General features: G+C 38.0%; 1 protein-coding gene across 10 annotated transcripts in view; it reads right to left on the bottom strand.

Moving 5' to 3' along the window:
* The window catches only part of SEMA6D (semaphorin 6D), a 271,918-nt gene that overhangs the window by 150,527 nt on the left and 101,783 nt on the right, over window positions 1-19,608 (bottom strand). For all 10 annotated transcript variants that reach the window (XM_074966354.1, XM_074966357.1, XM_074966359.1 and 7 more), the window contains exon 2: window positions 8,091-8,171. The gene's annotated coding sequence lies outside the window, so the exon portion shown is untranslated. The remainder of the gene's footprint in view (window positions 1-8,090; window positions 8,172-19,608) is intronic.

The raw sequence follows: 19,608 nt of genomic DNA, 5'->3' as shown, positions 1-19,608 counted from the left end.
TCTTCTTCATAAGAAAAAATAGGCTCCACTATCAGAAGATAACTTATTACATGAAGTCATAATCCACTATTGAGACATCATACAATTACATTGGTAACATTAGCATGTAATATTTATTTTAAATAAAAGGGCCTATTGAGGCTTTCAACTCATTACAAGGAGGTTCGGGTGGATGACTTCATTGTACGAACACAGAGGAGTTATGAAGGGGATAAAAGATTTATTTTTATACAAATATGTTCTCATTAGGAATTCTCTGCAACAACGTAACAGATACACTTGAAGAGCCATTACTCTTCTTTTTAACTATTTGCTATTTACATTTCGACAGGCTATGAACATTTACTAGGAAAAAACAAAACACAAAAAACAAATGAAGAATAAAAAATAGAAATATAATAACAAGTCTGTTAACTGCTGTACTGCAGCATATATCATTAGTTCTAGCGAATTTGCAGGTATTTTTCAAGACTCAGAAGTATCCTATTTTTATTAGCGCATTCAATTGTGAGTGTTCCAGTGATCCATTAAGGTATGCCTTGGTGAGCCATAAAGCCACAGAGTATCCTCTACACGATTTGTGGTGAATATTAATGACACACTGAAACAAACCTTGAGATTTCTTAATGCTATATAATACATTTCATTTTCTCCCAAATAGGATTTTTGATATTTTATCCAACATATCCTTTCACTATGAAAATTAATTTACAGTTCAAACTCAACTGGAATGTATAAAAGCCACCAAGAGCAATCTCTTGTGATCCAGTCTCAGATCTCTCACTGTCATCTCACTACCATCTCAAGCTTTATAAGAACACCTGCTCCCCCCCTCTGTTCTCCATCACAGCTGACAACATGCTCTTCCAGATCCCATAATCGTGGGGTCATATTTGACTACTCCTCCTGCTGAAAAGCCAAATGGGGAGGCAGAATAAATAACCAACAAATAATGATAAACAACAAGAACTAAACCATGTTTATGAGTACATGTCTAACTGAATAACAATGGCATCTTATTATTGTCATTCTTGTCCTTTTCCCCTTTCCCCTGTCTTGTCCATTAGGATCCTAATCTGTTTTGTCATATTAAATTTAGTTTCTATGCTCTTTGAGACAGATTGTTTCTTCACTAGTTTATTGAGGTTCCTAACACATCAGAAGAAAGAAAAAGAAAGAAAGAAAGAATAATAAAATATATGTATTCTGGAAAATATGGCTGAATACACTTATACTCTCCAAGCACGCACTTAAGGCCTCCCATATCTCATCCCACAGTTCTGTAATGACCTAGGTCATCCACCACCAATATTATATGGACAGTTATCATATGGACTGTAAACTTTTGACATAGCAGGATGGACTTCAGAGTATTTGCTTTTCATCTTGGATTTACATACAGGCTGTGCAAAGCTTTTCATTGTGTGTATGTAAGTTGATTGCTAGGAAATCTTATTCATGTTTTGAAACAAATAATTCCATTTAAAATAATCGAGATTAGTAGCATAAGACCCTTCTAGTAATTGTCTAGAGTAGAAGTGGTGTTGAGATGATTTATTTCCTTCATGGAAAATAAATCAGATGAAAAATTCTTCTTTCCACTTTGATTGATTTATTTCTTCATTTTGTTACATTTTTGGCAAAATATAAAAACTGATTTTTCCCTCTAGCTTTTGTTTTTTCAATAAAACCCTGACTTACTTTGATGAAAGCAAGTTTTTTGGAAAAAAAAATCTTCTCACTTGAAAATCCATTAAAAAATCCCAAAGGTTTCAGTGGAAAATTTCCAACTAGCTCTAGTTGGAATTGTCCATGCTGGATCTTCCAAAATTAACAATTTATAGGTAAGTGAGATAAGAAACTTCCATTTCCTATGGTTGTTAATATCATATTTTTTAACTGACACACAATAATGTCTCCCATTTAAAAGTAAAAATACTTAGTATGCTATTTTTAGATAAAGGATGGGAATAATCTAGATTCATGAGTCTCTAGAACTGCATCATATGGCAGAAAATATATTAAATTAATACAATGTATGTGATAGAAACAATGTGGAATGAACATGGATTATCAAGAGTTATAAAACAAAGCAGTTTTGAGGAAGTTCTAACTCAAGAAATCCAAAAGTTTTCCTTTGGTAGATTTTACTTGGAAATGAATTGTATTTATGAAGCAAGCTGAAAAGAACGAGCTTTGCAATTTTTTTGAAAACTTAAAAAAAACCTCATTAGCAGACATACTCTTATGGAAATAAAAACTGTAGATTTTCACTCCATTCTTTTGGGACTCGGTTTATGAACTCTGGCATGGCAAGTGACAGAAAATCATTCTGAAGTGTTTCCAAGTTATCATTTTAAAATTCTCTCTTTCAACTGGCTTGTGCTAACGATGCACAATAAAAAAATGGGTTTTTAGAAGCTTCTGTTGCCTACCACCACTCCTTTCAATCCTGCTATTAACTCTTTACCACCCCAAGAGTCCAATCCAGCTCCCATTGACTTCAGCGGGAGCTGAATCAATACAGTTAACTTCAACTACTGGGCAAATATTGAAAAGTTCGATAATTCAATGGGGCTTCCCACTTATTTTCCTCTGATATCTGCATTATGTCAGGCATAAAAATAGCCTACTTTTGTTTCCATAATGGGTTTTTCAAAGCAATCTAGGTGGGCTGGGAGATTCACAATCTGACAAAACAAATATTTCTTTTTGCAGAGAGAATATATAAGTTTTCCCATCTATCACAAAAAAGTCTCAGAAAGCTATTCAGAACCCAGTGCACGTTTCTTCCTCTTCACAACTCATTTTCCCTTTTTTTTGTGACAACCTAGGCAATAATTCACAGCTCACTGGGTCTCCTAAATAACCCCCTTTATATTTACATGGTAGGCAATCCCCCATTACCCTGCAGGATTCAGCTGTACTGGCAGTCATTAGGCATTCTTAAGGCTTCGGAGGTTTAACATATCCTCCTCTAGTTAGTATCTTTTCAAAAACCCTTGAATGGTTACCTTCTCTGCAAATAAATAATGAAACTTGACAATTTCATAAAAAACATAACTGTGTCATTTTGTAATTTTGAAGTGTTTCCTCCTTTGGGTCTCATCCAGACTCCCACATAAAGTCTTTAAAGCTCAGAAGCATTTCATCAGTCTGATGATTGTTATGTTTCTTCTTTTTTGTTGGAAATTAAATGAGCTACTTGAGTGACTTTGCTGAAACTTTTATAAGTGTACACTTGCTCAGCCTTACGTATAGCAATTAATTTAATCCAGCATTGTTCATAAGTCTGGGAAAGAACAACGCTTTCTCTATTGCCATACTAAAAAGCCTTGTTAGAGGTCCAAAATAAACTGGAATAAAGAAAAAGAAAAAATGATCGCGAGAAAGAGGTTTTGTCTAATATTGCATATAGGTGTCACTAGATAGGTGTGACCTCGTGGTCTGAGCAGAACACAATGAGCCAGGATTCCTGGGTCAGAAGCTCATACTGGCTCAGAAGCTGATTTTTGTGGCTTAGAGAAAGTTGCTTAAGATCCTACCCTGCAGCCTCCATTCATATGAGTCAATTTGAGACTACTCAAAGTAGAGGCTGCAGGAACTGATCATTTCTCTGCCTTACTTCCCTACACGTCCACTGTGGGAATAAGGCTCTCTCACAGAATTGAATAGTAAATGCAAAGTATTATTATTGAGGGTTTAGAAGAATAAAAACATAGGACCTGATTCTCACCTGAAATACTACCACTACTAAAGTTTTACACTGTTGTACCCTGATTTCAATGGAGAAATATCAGCATAAAGCTGGAGCAATGCCATTGTGAATCTATTCCAGAGTGTGATTAGTAGTGTGAGAACCTTAAATTCTGGGGAAAATCCATAAACTGATTTGTTTACTGCACTGGTGAATATTTCAGACTAACACATCAAGACAAATTATAATAGCATCAAAAACCCCAGAAATTTGATTTTCACTTGAGAAAAAAGATTGAGTTATCTTTTTGGTTTGCAGTTGCCTTTCTCTCTTTATAATAGTCTAAAGGTTTAATTGTGGTATATGATTCTTTGATGAGGACCAAGGGCTTCATTATACCAGATCCCACATGTAATATTGAGTGTTATATTAGATATGCTTTGACTAAAGAAGCAAAGAGGCAGAACCAGAATAAGTATAGTTTTCCAATTAATTCTTATAAGAAAACAGGCAATTTGCCAGCAATTTTTGTGGTCAAGAAGTCATGACAGAATGGGATAAGGGAAATGATGTTAATTAATTCTCAATGTCAATGCTAACTATTACCAAAGTTAGCAAGAACATTTTGAAAGGTACAAGAATCAAGACATTCCTGGAAGTGTGTTTACCACATGTTAATGTGGTAAAGTAATGAGAAACAGCACCGTTGCACAGAGAAACAAATATCTTTATCCCATAGCATTTGACTGAAAGGAGGGTTGTTAATCTAAAGTGAATTGCATAGTGTCTTTTTCATTCAATTGAAGAGCTATTCCTCTTTTTTTATTATATTTTTGTTATAGTATCTTTTAGTTTCCAAGGTGTTAACTTGCACTGTTAAAGTTTCTTTAGGGGGTAATCTCACATTTTCAATTGAGATCCTTTGATAACAATGTTTCTTTTAAACTTATTATTTGTGTAAAGTTCACGCTAATAAAAGTAACTTACCCTATTAAGAGAAATCCTGGAAGCAGAAGAGCATTTTAGGATGCTAATTGCTCATGTTACTAGCCATCCATGAAGCATATGCTGAAAACACACTAAAGGGTTTAGTAACGCTTCTCTAAGTCATAAATCTTTTACAGGTACAATTATGTGAGAACAGCAATAGGAAAAGCACATTAAACATCTGGAGTCAGATGGGTTTACTGAAGTAAAATTACAAAATTAAATTTAGATGAACTTAATTAAAAAGAGGATCCAATTTAATATGGACATTCATCACATTCTCATTGAAATCCTTTCTTGCCTCAAGAAAATATAATAAAGTTTGAATACAAAAGCTATATAAAGGCTGAAATGAGGTGTGAAAGGATGGTCAAATAAAGAAATTCAATAACAAGGAAATCTCTCTCTCCCCCTTTACATACACACAGATGGACAGACACACTTTAATAGCACAGATTATCTATTTTTTTTTAATTAGTAATAATAAGGGAATTAAACTGGTAACTGCAGATGTTCTAAAGGTCATTATTCTTATACCTCCTGCTATACATGGTGCATATATTGAAAATGTAAGGATGGAAGTTTTATATGTAGTTTTAGCATGTACACACAGGTGTACTGAATTTTATCTAATAGCAATGGGAGTTGCACAAGCAAATCTGAGGGCAAATTTGGCCCAGAGATTCAGTCTCTAACTTTAGCTTATAGCAGTACATCTTGAAGTGTTCAAAATGTTGTTTTCTTGTCCTTAAATAGTACTTGGCTTACTTTCATTGAAGTCAATAGGAGTTTTACCACAGGACTGGGCCTTACATGCCCTGTGATGGATTTTCATTTGCTTTAATTCAGAAATAACAAACGAGGCTCCTTGATTTTTTACTGAATCATTAGAGCTCTCTTTTTCCATGGTTAAAAGGTCTTGTACTTCAGCACCACCTGGCCTTTGGTTCTCACAGGTTCTCCACCTCTCAGAAGCAGCACTGACTTGCAGGTCCCCAGGTTACAGTACACCAAGAAATCAAAGAGTGATACAGAACAGTTTGGAAAGCTTCTAAATTGTTACTAGGATCATGATGTTTGCCTACACAATAGTCTTTACAATTTGCTGTTCAGCACTTAATTAGATTTTTCATGGCTACTTGATGAGGCAAGGCACTATTAAAACTCTATCTTTTTGTTTCTAATGAAGTATACTGGTCGCCTAGGCCCTGATATAGATATAGTTTTTCTCTAGGGACACTCAACATGTTCCAATTTTACAAAGTCACTCAACAATAATGAAATTTCATCTATTGTGAGGCTTCATAATATAAGATGATATCATGTTTACTTTATTATATAGAAACCTGTATGTGATAGATGGGAATGTGGCAGACATGACTGTTGTAAGATACCTCTTCTTAATAATCGGTAGTTATGATTAAGCTGCAAGGTTAATGACAGGAAACCATGTAAAGGAAATACTGGAAAACAGTTGCAAATCCAAACTAGAAGACATTTGGGCTATATTCTGTCATTTCTTGGAATACGCAATAATGTTAAATATGAAAGCTTTGGATGTGTTTCCCCCTTAGTGCTAACTTTGTATATAGTGTGATACAAAATGACTTTACTGGTTGGAAGAGTGAATTCAGGTGCATGACTTCATTGAGCTATATCCTGCACAACATAGGTTGTGCTTCACATAAAAAGACCAGGTAAAAACTGGAGAGCAGGTCAATTACTCCCCTTCATTAAGGAGAGAGCTGCTACACAGCCACCAAGTTAATCCTGTCTAGTAGCAGGAGTCAGGCCAAATTGGGAAGTACTTTGCCAAGTGTCTTATTTGCATATTAAGGATTATGGGCATCCATTTGCCATCCACCCAGCCCCCACCCCTTTCTTTGCATCTGCTCTTGAGAGTAAAGCAGCAAACATGCTGAAGACTAATTTTGCCTCCTTGTGGAGCCCTGAGACCTTGCACGGTCACCTAGACTGCTCAAATTTGCACCAGAGCACAATCTTGAACTCTCTGCTCCCAACGGCACAACGACCAGAGGAACCAAGGCTGTTAACGCTAGTTCCATGCATCATCGCAAATACACACTGCATGCCAGGGGAAAACTGGCACATTTGAGGGGTTTGAGGCTCAGCATCTCACAGAACTAGGCCCAGTACAAACAAATTAAAAATAATTTTGTTAGTGATTCTCAGTTTAGGCTAAATGTTGCTATTTCTTTGTCTTATTTAGGTTAAGAATGATGTAAAATTTAACTAATACAGGAAGAACAGCAGCGCTACATGTTTTATACATATTTTCATTAAAATGTCATGGCATTATTCTAGTTTTATTTTAAAGCCACTCCTAACCTTCTCTCTGTTGTTCTGTGTATACTGTACACACGTGCCGGTAACAGCTATTGGTTGCATTTGTTACGAGTACAGTAAGATAACCTGTGAATTGGTGCATACCTAACCTACGTATTCAGAAAAAATACATACAACAATAAATATTGGGCCTGGTTGTGCAATCATTTTACATACAGTACATCCAGTCATGTCAATGGAAATGTTAAATGCAGACTGATGGCATGATGGGACTAAACATCTCCATCCCCATTTAAATGTCATCAAGCCCAATATTATAATCTATAGACCAGGCATCCCCTATATACTCCTGCACCAAGAGTATTTGAGGAGTGGAAGGAATATGTGTGTCAGTCAGAGAGGGAACTTGGGGGTTGCTCTAATTTATGAGACCAAACTATGGTCATAAGAGGCAATATGACAGCTCAGAATTGCTCTGACCCTCTCTGCTATCAGTTGAGAATTTCCCTCCACCAGGGTAGGTCTTGGCTTTCACCATATAGCCAGATAAAGTCTGCTTTTTAGTTCTCAGGAGCACAGTGGAACAAGAACTGAGAATATTGCTCAGTGTCTGGAAAATCAGATTATAGTTATAATGACAGCATTAGACTGGGAAGGTATTGCTAGGTCTAGTCACATTTGCTGTTTCCCCTGCAAGAGGAGAAATGTTAGAGGCCATTTTATTGCAGGTGATCACCAAGCTTGTGGAAAATGGGTGCGCTCTCCAAAATGCACACCATTCCAGTTCAATAGCAATGCCTTTTGAGAGCAACTACTATAATACAGTGGACAATGAAAATGGCCTGATTCTTGTCCTGTGCATAAAGAATTCCAATTTTCCTTTGTAAACTATCAATTATTAATTATTACTACGATAACTGCTCATTACTTCTGTTCAGATTTTATCATCAACTGTTGTCCTATGCAGTAATAAGCTGCCTTATACCTCCTTGTGATGGTCAAAGAGAAATATTCATCTTATATGAGTTTGCTTTTAGTGCAATTTAACATCTGACAGTAATATTATAATGCTATTTACTGTTTTATCTTTAAATCTTACCACAGAAAGCAAATGTGAAGATCTTTAAACTGTTGGCATCAGTGTTCCCGTACAGGCTGGCATGAGCTCAGGTGGGTGATCCTGCCAAAAGTCAGAGGAAAATATTCATCAGACAGATGATTTATTTTAATCATGCTTTCCCAGTATCCACAGAAAGCATGGTTTATATATGCCTGCTGCAGGTTTAATGATAAGACCATTAAGACAGATCTGAATTCAACACACCAACTTGTTGACTTTTTCAGGAACTGTGAACCTGAATACTGATTCCCAAAGGGCATTTTCTATAGAGAAACTGTTCTTTCATGAATGCAGCTAAACAATCCTACCAAGAAGAATAACAGTGCACTGCATGGTTAGTTTTAATAAACTGTATTAGAAAGATGGTCAATGGGGCTGGGGAGGGAGAAGAAAAGGGAAAAAAAGCCAGTGGCCAATCTAAGATTAATGAAGTGTACTATCAAACACAGTTCTTAATTCTAGATCTAAGATGCTTTGAAGTTCATGGAAATGTGCCCCCTAGTAATTCTAATATGGGATTATCTCTCTTGACATCAGAAAAATAATATTCAGAGATGGCATTTAAGAGCTGACTTGTACAAAAGCACTTTAGGAGCAAGCAAACTTGCCTTTTTTACCATATGCTGAACATTTTTAATAATACTATTTAAGTTTCTACAAAAAAAAGAAAACTAAAAACTTTAGCAAAAAGATATATTGAAAAATATATTTTACATAACTAATTTGTGGAATTATTCAAAATAGTTTCTGTTTAGGATGCTGAATTTCTTGACAAAATGCAACTAGACTTAAATCAAAAGCAAAGAAGAAATGGACTTGACAAAAGAGAGATAGTTGGATCATCTGACCCTTGTCTATTCTCACATCACGATAATTATTAATTTTCATAGTGGGCATCAAATTCAAGTTGCAATATACAATAACAGGCAATCAGGAAAGGACTCTGAAATATACATGATATATTTGAAATTAAAAAGCTACGAAGAGCTATAGTTGATCTTTAGACTTGTATAGCAAATCTCCACAGTTCTTTCTTTCTCTATTGTTCGGCTCCCTATGAAAATATTATCACTTTTTACTTTGTAATAAGTCCTTTAGGGTGAGATTTTCAAGGGCACCTAAGAGAACTGGGTGCCTAATTCCCTTACATGCTTTTGAAAAACCCACCATTAATGCGTTAGATAGTTCCTTATGTACCAAACCATTTCCCAATGCCCTTCACATTAATCTACACACGTAAATCTTTAAATTTCCACACAATAGTCTTTGATCAAAGGTTTATTCTGATAGTTTACTGTATAGTTAACACATTTTTTAAAATTACCACTAAAGTCTTCCCAGCGTCTAATATCCGAGAACTCTTTGTAAATTAGATCAACTTTAACATAGCAAAGGTTTCTGGACTTTTAATATCGTTGGAAGAGCATTCCACCAAAAGAGTGCTGGAAGTGATGGTTTAGTAATTTAAGCATCATTTTTGGAATACCTCAGTGACACGAGAACCACAGCTTCAGATCCCAGCAGAGTTGATTCAGCCCTCACATTTCCCAAGGTAGATAGAGAGCAGTATCTCTGCACATTCTATTAAGGCAAATCATCTCTTCCATTGTATACTGCTCTTTGTTTTTGCAGCATCTGTGTACACATCTGGCTGTGGTTGTGGTTTCTATATATATATATATATAAACAATCAGTATATTTGGCAGAAACATATATATATATATGTTTCTGCCAAATATACTGATTGTTAAATCAGTACTTGGTGTCAAAGGCATAACACACAAACTGTTATATAGCTATGTTTATACCCAGTTATATAGATCATGGCATATCTTAGGTATATAAACCAAAAGTGTGATATGCCGAGAGGCTGCCACAACTCACTCATTCTCACATGCACACATAAATGCTGCATTCTCCTCTCACATTGCCAGAAGCAATTTCCATCCAGCCATGTTCTCTTGCACAAAGTGCTATGAAAGAGTTCACTAAAATGAAGAACGTTTTGAACTCCTGTTAGTAATGTGAATTGAATTCTACTTGGATGACGTATAAAGGATGAAATTGTGCAAACTGCACGCAGACCTGGACTAAGGACAGCAGAGTTGTGCTGCATCCAGAGTACCACCGGGAAGAATTATGAATCAGGAAGGAACATTTCTTCCCTGAGCAATTTTCTGTGCAGGACGACTGTGCTGGCCATCCTTTCCAGTGGAACAACATACCTCCCCACCCTCAATGTTCCAGGCCAATTGTTCAGGTATTTGGTGATATCCGCACCGTCTCCCAGCTCCTCATCACCCCTTTGCGGTGATGCACATCCCAGGGACATACTAAGGTAGAAGTTCTTGAATTCAAGGCGTGCAGTTGTGTATGGCCTTTATGCATGGGGCCCAAGGGAGGAGGGAATGGAACTCCTTGTACATCCCCTCCCCACACCCATATTAATGCAAACCACAGTATGACCCTAAATGAACACATATCTTTATATAGGTCTCAGATGAAAAGAACAAGGTGAATTGATTAATTTAATCTAGCCATGGAATTACAGTCCTCTAGCAACTATTACAAATCCACAACATGTCTCTCAGTGCAGGATTGTATATTTAGATCTCGGAGCTGGCTAAAAGATGTGCAAAATCATAAGTAGGAAGAGAACACGCTGTTTACTTCTCGTTTTAGGAAGCTCCCATGAGTTGTTTTTTCTTGAAATATCCTAGGGTCATGAAATGTGGTCATAGCCATACCTAGGTGGAAGTACATGAACAACTGATTCACTGGGTTGAAATCTTCAACTTTTTTCATGACCATGCTCAAATTTAGGGATATGCAGGCCTTGGTGTGTTAGCAATCCGCTGCATTTTTGGGAGCACAAGGGAATTTTTAGTGCATTTAATACAGTTTTGAACAGAAGCTGCAGTTTGCTGCAGAAACACATGAGTTATATTGGTTTAAGGGGCAACAGATGTACAAGTTTCAGCTTAGAATAAAGTACTTGGTATTGGAGCTGAGAGAAGATTGGTATCTATATTGCAGAATGTAAAGCATGACTTGATACATAAAAATGAACTCAAGAGCCAATGTACTCAAAAGCCAGACTGCATGAAATCTTAAAAGCCAAGCCAGACGAAACCTTAAATGTAAGTTCATTTTCATTCCTCTCTCTCTCTAAGCCAAATCCACAGAGTGGTCAAGGTGGACGCAAGGGGCACAGTAACACAGCATCACTTATTAAAATGCCTCCTTGCCAGGCCAGCCTATCCGTAGTCAAATTGGGCTGATGTGCCAAGAGAAGTGGAGAGACCCTACAATGTAGGAACAAAGTGTAGTCATCCAAGGGTTGGGGCAAGGAGTTAATGTAGGCAATCTTTTCCTCCAACTCTCCCCCGTCCTGCCTGAAGTGCTCAGTGGATCTCAGTCCCATTCTCCCCCTGTTCAGCTCTGCTGTGGGGCTGCAGTAACTCCTGCACAGCAGTTGTGATGTGGGAGAGAGGATCCCTACTTTTAAAGAATGTTGTTGATAAAAGTGAGGGGTCAGATGTTGGGTCTTCCCTAATTATCCTGAATGGAATATTTGGCTCAGTGGACACATTCTATCTCCAAAATTACACCAGTGTTCACAGCTGGTAAATGGGAGGGCTGATTTAGGGCTATGTGGCCAAAGGTTCCATCTTCAGCCATCACAGATAAACTCATCCCACTTCACAGATCTTGGAGATCCACTGTGCAGATGCTGTACCTTTGTTGGTCATAGATCTTTGAGACAGGTAATGGAGAGTAGATCAATGTAACTTAGTGTGTTAAATTTATTTAATTTTTCAGTTGCTTTACTCCAAATTTCATTGTTGCTTCTGACACTTCCAAACACATTTTCGAGCTGATTCTGGAAATTAAGAAAAGTTGGTGTTTTAATACTATCAGTGAATAAGTACAACAGGCCTAGAAGACTTTTCACTTCAAATGCAATTAGTAATTTTTGCATAACATTGCTCATGAAAAGTATTATAGAACACTTTGCTGCCAGACATAAACTTTGCATCAATAAGCTATTTACAGGAGGTTACAATGTATCAAAGACAGTGCATGTGTAGATGTGGTAGGACAAGTATGAAAAAGTGTGCAATGACCAAGCGACAGGGAAAACAGCTTCAATAGATATGGGCACAGAATGTAAGGGAATTTGCAAGCCAATGAAGGATCTTGAAGATTTGAGAAATTTTCTCTACTGGAAAATGGAATGGAGAAGACACCATTCCAAATATTTGATAAGATGAACCATCATAGTCTGGATAATTTATAAACACAGGGAGACCTTAGAGAGACCACAAGAAGCAGGACTACACTTGTCAAGAGGGAGAAAGAGAGGAAGAAACGCTAAAAGCTTTGACAGAAGAGTGATTGATATAGTGCCTAATCTGGATGATGTTATGGAGCTGACAGAAGGCAAACTCAGAGGCCTGGGAGATATGAAATAAAAAGAGAGTTTGGGGAGAATTCGAACACTTGTGTTCCTGAAAGTAGGGGTGAAGGTAAACCAGTATGAGAAATGGAGAGAATGAAGTTTTGGTTGAAGCTATTCTTATTAAAGAGAAAGTAATGGAGTTTAACAGTTTTAGCAGAACCAGAGATTGATGACACTGAAGCGGAGAGAGTAAAAAAGGGACCAAAATGATGAAGGGAACAGAGATTTAAGTATCATCTTTCCACAACTGACATCCAAATGTGAATTCAGAAAGAAAGTGGTGAAGGGGAATAAGGTAACTAAAAGAGTAAAGGGGCCCAAGCATGGAATCCAGAGGGGCCCTTAGTGGAGGAACCCATTAGCAGAGGAATTTACATTCCAAATCACAAAAAGGAGCAGCTGGATAAACTGAGGCAAATCCAGGACAGCAAAGTACCTGTGACTTTAGCTGGTTAAGTTGTTGTGGCAGGGTGCTGACTCAAAGCACACCTCTTCAAGGCACAGCATGGCCAGCAGGCAAACCATCTTCAGTTTCCTCTTGCTTCTCCCAAATAACTTGTTCACAGACCAAATCCTTCCCCCTGGTTAAGCGATTCCACAGCCCTCTTTCGTGGGGTGGTGCAATGGCTCAAACTGGCTTCCCCAATTTACTAGTAGGGTTCCAGCCCTGCTTCATAGAGCCTTTCTTCTCTGTCCCTTTCTCTCTCTAGAGGCTTCTTTTTTTTTTTTTTATCTTCATCACAGGGGGATGATTTTACATGCATGACCTGTCATGTCATGTCACTTAGCTTATTTTCTCCACCTGGGGTGGCAAGTGGATTGTGTCACAGGTGGGCCTGGACACATCAGCCCTTAAAGGGTCAGTTACCCTGTGACAATTTTGTGTCACGGTCTCTAGTACCAAGTGCAAGGAGGGAGAGGATGGATGAGGTTTTAAAAAGAGAGAGAGAATATTATTAGTCACATGTTAAAGGGCATTTTCAGAAATCTGGAAGTGGCACAGCCAGATTAGAAACAGCAGTGGATGCTTTAATAGATGATAAAAGGTACCTTTTTCCAAATTTTTGCTAAGAGCGGGAAGAGTCATAATGATTCTTAATTTTAATATATCTTATCCCAGTCAACCACCCTGCATAGTTTAATCCATTGGTTCACACATACAACCATTAATTTGGTGTAGACTATTCTCCAGTTCAGTTGTGCTACATAATAGGAGTGAAAATCCAGCACTTCAAAACATACTGGATCATTTGGAGTGAGCTCTATAACTACTTTTTTTCTCTTTCATGCATTTGTGTTTCATTTCCCTTCACTAAATTGAATGCTTTAAAAATACCATAGAAGTTTGCAAAATATTTATGTATATACATCTATGCTAAAACAGGCGCATCTATCCGTACACTCTAAGTTATGTCAAGGGCATCAAAATATCACAAAATCGCTACCTAAACTTAACTATAGGGCAGCAATACAATTCAGCATAGGCCACTACTAACATAACCAACAGTAATGTAAAACTCTGCAGGAAGTTCTTGGTGTAACTCCCTACAAATAATGGAAATCGGATATTGAAAGCATTTCAAAACCCCGATATGATAAAATATTGCAAGTTTGCATACATTAAGGAAATGCTGCATTTTGAAGTTTTATGTGGGGAAAAATGAATCATGTTCAACATTGCTTGTAATGCTATAAAATACACAGAAGCAAGGTTAATTGAAAACCTAATGTAATATAAAAATATGCTCAACCTGTCATAAGAATAAATATGGTGTGTAAATCTCTACTTAGCCTGATGGGATAGTGAAAACTTTTAATGAACATCAGTTAAAGAAATGAATGAGTAAAAGCATGTAATAGGTATTAGCCAGTTGACATATCACTACGTCTTGTCCTACCTTCAGTGGACATGGAGAACAATTGATCACTGTCCTCTTTATAACAGTCCTTTACATATTTGAAGACTTAACAGGTCCCCCCTCAGTTTTCATTTCTCAAGACTAAACATGCCAGTTTTTTTAGCTTTTCCTCACAGGTCAGGTTTTCTAAACCTTTTATCATTTTTGTTGCTGTCCTCTGGACTCTCTCCAATTTGTCCACAGCTTTCCTAAAGTGTTGTACCCAGAACTTAACATATTACTCTAGCTGGGGCCTCACCAGTGCTGAGTAAAGGGACAATTACCTTCTGTGTCTTACATATGGTACTTCTGTTAATACACCCTAGAATGATATGAATCTTGTCCACAACTGCATCACATTGTTGACTCATATTCAATTTGTGATCCACTATAAACCTCCGATTCTTTCCTAGAGTACTACCGCCTAGCCAGATAGTCCCCATTTTGTAGGTGTACATTTGATTTTTCCTTCCTATGGGAAGTAGTTTGCACATATCTTTATTGAATGTCCTGGGTCCCAGTTTTTTCTGCCAGGTTAATGCAAGTGTCAGTGATGTTTTACACATTTCAGGGATATTTCTGATGGGCAGCTAAACTGAGTTTATTCACCTAGTACCAAGCTTTTCCAGGTGTTCCTTCCATATCCAGTGATTTATTCCACAACATGACCACACCTCAGGAATTAATCCTTTCCCATATGAAGTAGCTGATTTAGCTTTCATCTCTAGCACTTTATCCCAGTAGGGTTGTACTGGTGAGATCTTCTGCCTCTAACTACTACTTGAAAGTTAATGCAACTAATGTGCTAGTGGCCATTTGCTCATAATCCTCAGAGTACCGTGAAGACATCAAGGTGGGACATTATTGTGAAGAGGAATTCACAATAATCTGTCTTCATCAAAATTAGTGGTCCTGCATTTGGAAGGAGTGGGCCTACATATATACAGAGGCAGTCTGTGCAGAGTTAATCACAAAAGGGAAAGCCGATTAACAAAAAGGATCAAAATCCCACTTTATACTGTACACTTTTATGAAGCCATTACTTGCTAAAATTGGCAGAACTCTGGGATAACATACTATAATTTATATTTTTAAAATGATAGCTAATTGAACAGCTTTTCTTTTATCACCCCCATATCAAAATACCCTTAACATCTTATAGAAATATTATTCTGTCTTACTTTTGTGCCTACTAGGCAATCGTATCCTTTTTCTGTTTTAAGAAAACAGCCTAAAAGGAAGAAGGACCAAATTTTCAGAATTTCATGTGTGTAAGAGTGCATACACATAATTTGTGTGCTCAGTTACAAAGATCTGAGGTACATCTTTGCGTATGGAATTGTGTGCCTGTACACATCCTCATAGTCTTGGAGACGGGGCATAAACTGATGGCATGTTTTCTGTACTCTGTCACTGAGATGTTTTTTTAGAGTAACAGCCATGTTAGTCTGTATTCGCAAAAAGAAAGGAGTACTTGTGGCACCTTAGAGACTAACCAATTTATTTGAGCATGAGCTTTCGTGAGCTCATGCTCAAATAAATTGGTTAGTCTCTAAGGTGCCACAAGTACTCCTTTCTTTTTGAGATGTTTTTGTCACTCCCAATTTACAGTGGACTAGCCTGATTCTGTTATTTAGAATGACAGTGTAACTGTCAATCTATTAATGGCATTTACCATTCATACCATCTGCAATATCTATATGGGCAAAAATATCAGCACCTTCCGAGATCCCTTTAAATGATCTTGAATACCTCAAAGTCAGTCTACCCTACCCATTTTCTCTCCTTTCCCCAAAGCAGAGAAGTACACCCCCCAGACTGCCCAGTCAGCCAGTCTACACACATGTTGACAGTCATATCCAAATTATAGCAACACTTAATAAAATGCTGTCTAGTTAAAAACTAGAGAAAAAAAACGCATAAAACAAAGCAAAACATTTAAACTTAATTTCATCTAGTCATGGGCTACAAAAAGTTGCATTAGCAGACTATAAAACTTAGGTTTATAGTTATAAACCTTTAAACTTGGTAGCTAACACACTTGAAGGAATCTTTGTTTCCTAGAGCATGAACCTGTACCAATAAAATCAATGGAAATTTTGACATTTACTTTAATAGGAGTAGAATTAGGCCCTTAGACCCCCTGAAGCTGCCTGTTCCCAAATCCCAGCTCCAGTGTGGCAGTGTGCCAGTTAGTTGATTAACATCCCAAATCCATCTTTTATAATCTGAATCTATGGAGATATTTATACAGAATGTATATATTCTTTTGCTTTTGGCAGAGAGACATCAATGTTTTCAGAAGTGTTCAGAGTATCACTTCAGCCTTAATAAAAACAGAACTCTAAGTTTTAAAATTAAATTTCTAAAGTAACATCAGATCTTCACAAATACTCCGTCTTTCAACTCCCCTCTATATATTTTATTTGAAAAGACCTTTCCTCCAGTGTAGAATATTCCTTTAAAAATGCACTTGGAAGACTTCTGCCTATCTCTATCGACGTTTGGGTAAATATTTTTGATCAAGCAATTTTGTTTAGAATGGTAATGCAATCTCTACCCCGGGGGGCAGAGGGGCTCTTTCTGCACAGGATGCCTGCCCACAGCTCTACCTTCAAAGTTACATTACAACAGGCTTCATATTCACTGCTAACTTACAGAGAACTCTAACTCACAAAGCAGGCACAATCATCTGTCATAGCCAGCCATAAAAAAATACAGTATAGATTTTTTCTTACTTCAAGCTAAAAATTGCATGTAGCCACTGTTCTTCAATAGTTTAATATCACACTTAATTATCGACATCATTAAGTTAGGAAATATGTTTTATTTTGGGACCAGTGGGCACAGGCTGTATTTGTCAGCTCATTTAAAACGGATAACTAGACTTGGAGTGTGACTTTCATATAACGGGACCAAGTAGAGAGTGCTACTGTATTCAAAGGAAAGGTGAAACAATAGTGATCATGCTGTGAACTGAATAAGCAGAGAGTCTATGAAGTGATTTACAATTCTTATTGAAGTCAGCATGCAACAAAGTCCATCTCTTTTGTTGTGGTAGTGATTAGTGAATATAGTTGACCTACAATACGTACTGTGTTTAATCCAGTGTTTTTCACATAAAGCTAAAGGCTGAACTCACAATGTATTTATTTCTTTGATACCATTCCAAGTTTTTCAGAGATATATCTCTCTACACACTGAATTAACTGAAGGGGTGTATATAATTTAGAAGGTAACACAAGTAATTATTAGGAAAGTAATAGTACAGACCTAGTCCTGCTTGTCTTCTGATGCAAGGAATACTAGTAAAATGGCCCCAGGTCTGAGAATAATAGAGCCATTGTAAAATAAACTTGAAAACAGTGTCTCAGATTTTCCAAGCCACCAAAGGGATTTGGATGCTCAACTCCCATTAATTTTAATAGGAAGCTGGCATCTAAATCCCTTTTGCAGCTTTGAAAATCTCAGTCAAAGTTCTTTTCAATTTACATCTTTTATTTAAAGATTAAAGATAACTGACTGTCTTTGGAGAAACAGAAAATCTACAGACTCAACATTTATTAGCATGTCAGTCATAGTACTGGTGATTATTATTATCATCCTCTTCATTCATTATTTGTTTCTGGTAGTGCCCACAGTGTGATGAGTGCTTTCTGAACACTAAAGAAGGCATGGTCTCCATCCTCAAAAGTTCACGCCCAAAAAGGACAAAATAAAGTAACAGACAGATGGAGAGAAAGTGAAAAGAGGACAACAGACAAGGACAGCGGACAAGTGGTGGAATGGCAATGGCCATGGCCCAATAACAAAGGTTTAGTGACATTTTATATATTTTAAATAGATACACACACAGAAACACACAAATTTACAGGCAACCTCAGATACAACCATTGCGTTATCTTTACTTTTAGGTGTCGCAGGTGAAATGGGCTTTCGGGAGGGATTTGATTGACTTGGATCACCACCTCCCATGGAAATGCCCACTGGAGTAGGTCTGCATATGTCATGGCAGTGCTCTCACCCCCACTCTCTGCACAAACCTGTCAAGGCTCCCCCCATACACTGCTTCCTTTGTAATCCCTTCCAAAGAGAGGCGGGTTCCCTTATGCAGAAGGAACCATACGAGTTAGTATAGTCACAGGGTGTATTAACTTTCTCCTGTCTTTTTGCAGAAGTGTTGGGGTGGGGGCACATATAGGGACAGTGTTGTGGAGTTGGTTAATCCCCTCTCTCCATGTGGAAAGTGCCAAGGCACACAGAGGATGCCCTCCAAGCCTTTAATATCCAATGTGAACACATGTATCCTAGGGCTAGTCTACACTGGGAATTTATATTGGCATAGCTACATCTCTCAGTGGTGTGAAAAATCCATGCCCCTGAAAGATGTATCTATGCCAATCTAACTCCAAGTGTAGATAGTGCTAGACCGAGGGAAGAATTCTTCTGTTGACCTAGCTACAGCCTCTTGAGGAGGTGGATTACCTCCATGTTGGAAGAACCTTCCTGTCAGCATAAACAGTGTCTAGACTGAAGTGCTACAGTGGTGCAGCTGCAATGTTGCAGCTGTGCACCTGTAGTGGTTTAAGTGTTACTCCTGGGGGAATTCTGCACCACTGCATATGCACAGAATTTATGTCCCCTGCAGATTTGTTTCCCCGCAGAAAAATGAATTTTTGATGGGGAAGCAAAGGGAAACCACAAAAGCGGTCATGCGACCCTCCCCAGCAGTATGTTTTGGGTGCCCAGGGCAGCCTGCAGAGAGGTAAATCACTGTGCGGCAGGGGTGGGACTGGGGAAAACACAGCTGGTGGCTCCTATCCTGTGCCGGGCTCAGCAGCTAGTCCTGGCTAGGCTGGGAAGGATGGGGCTTCCTCTTTCCCTGCACAGCATCCGGGGCCGGGTCAGACACCCCCGCCCAGATTTCTACCCTGGCTGTAGGAAGCTCTGCAAACTCCCCCACAATCACACTTACTGCACCCATCACTCCTCAGCTGCAGGGGGAGGAATCACTTTACGGGGAGCTGCTCCCCCCATGCATCCAGACCTCCTCATACTCAGACCCTCCCACTGAGCCTCACCCCCCCTGCACTGAGGCCCCACCGACAAGCGCCACTCCCCCTGCACACAGACCACC

This window comes from Natator depressus, chromosome 10 (assembly GCF_965152275.1).
Source record: "Natator depressus isolate rNatDep1 chromosome 10, rNatDep2.hap1, whole genome shotgun sequence".
In the NCBI taxonomy this organism is placed as follows: domain Eukaryota; kingdom Metazoa; phylum Chordata; order Testudines; family Cheloniidae; genus Natator; species Natator depressus.
This window is presented reverse-complemented; position numbering and strand designations above follow the sequence as displayed.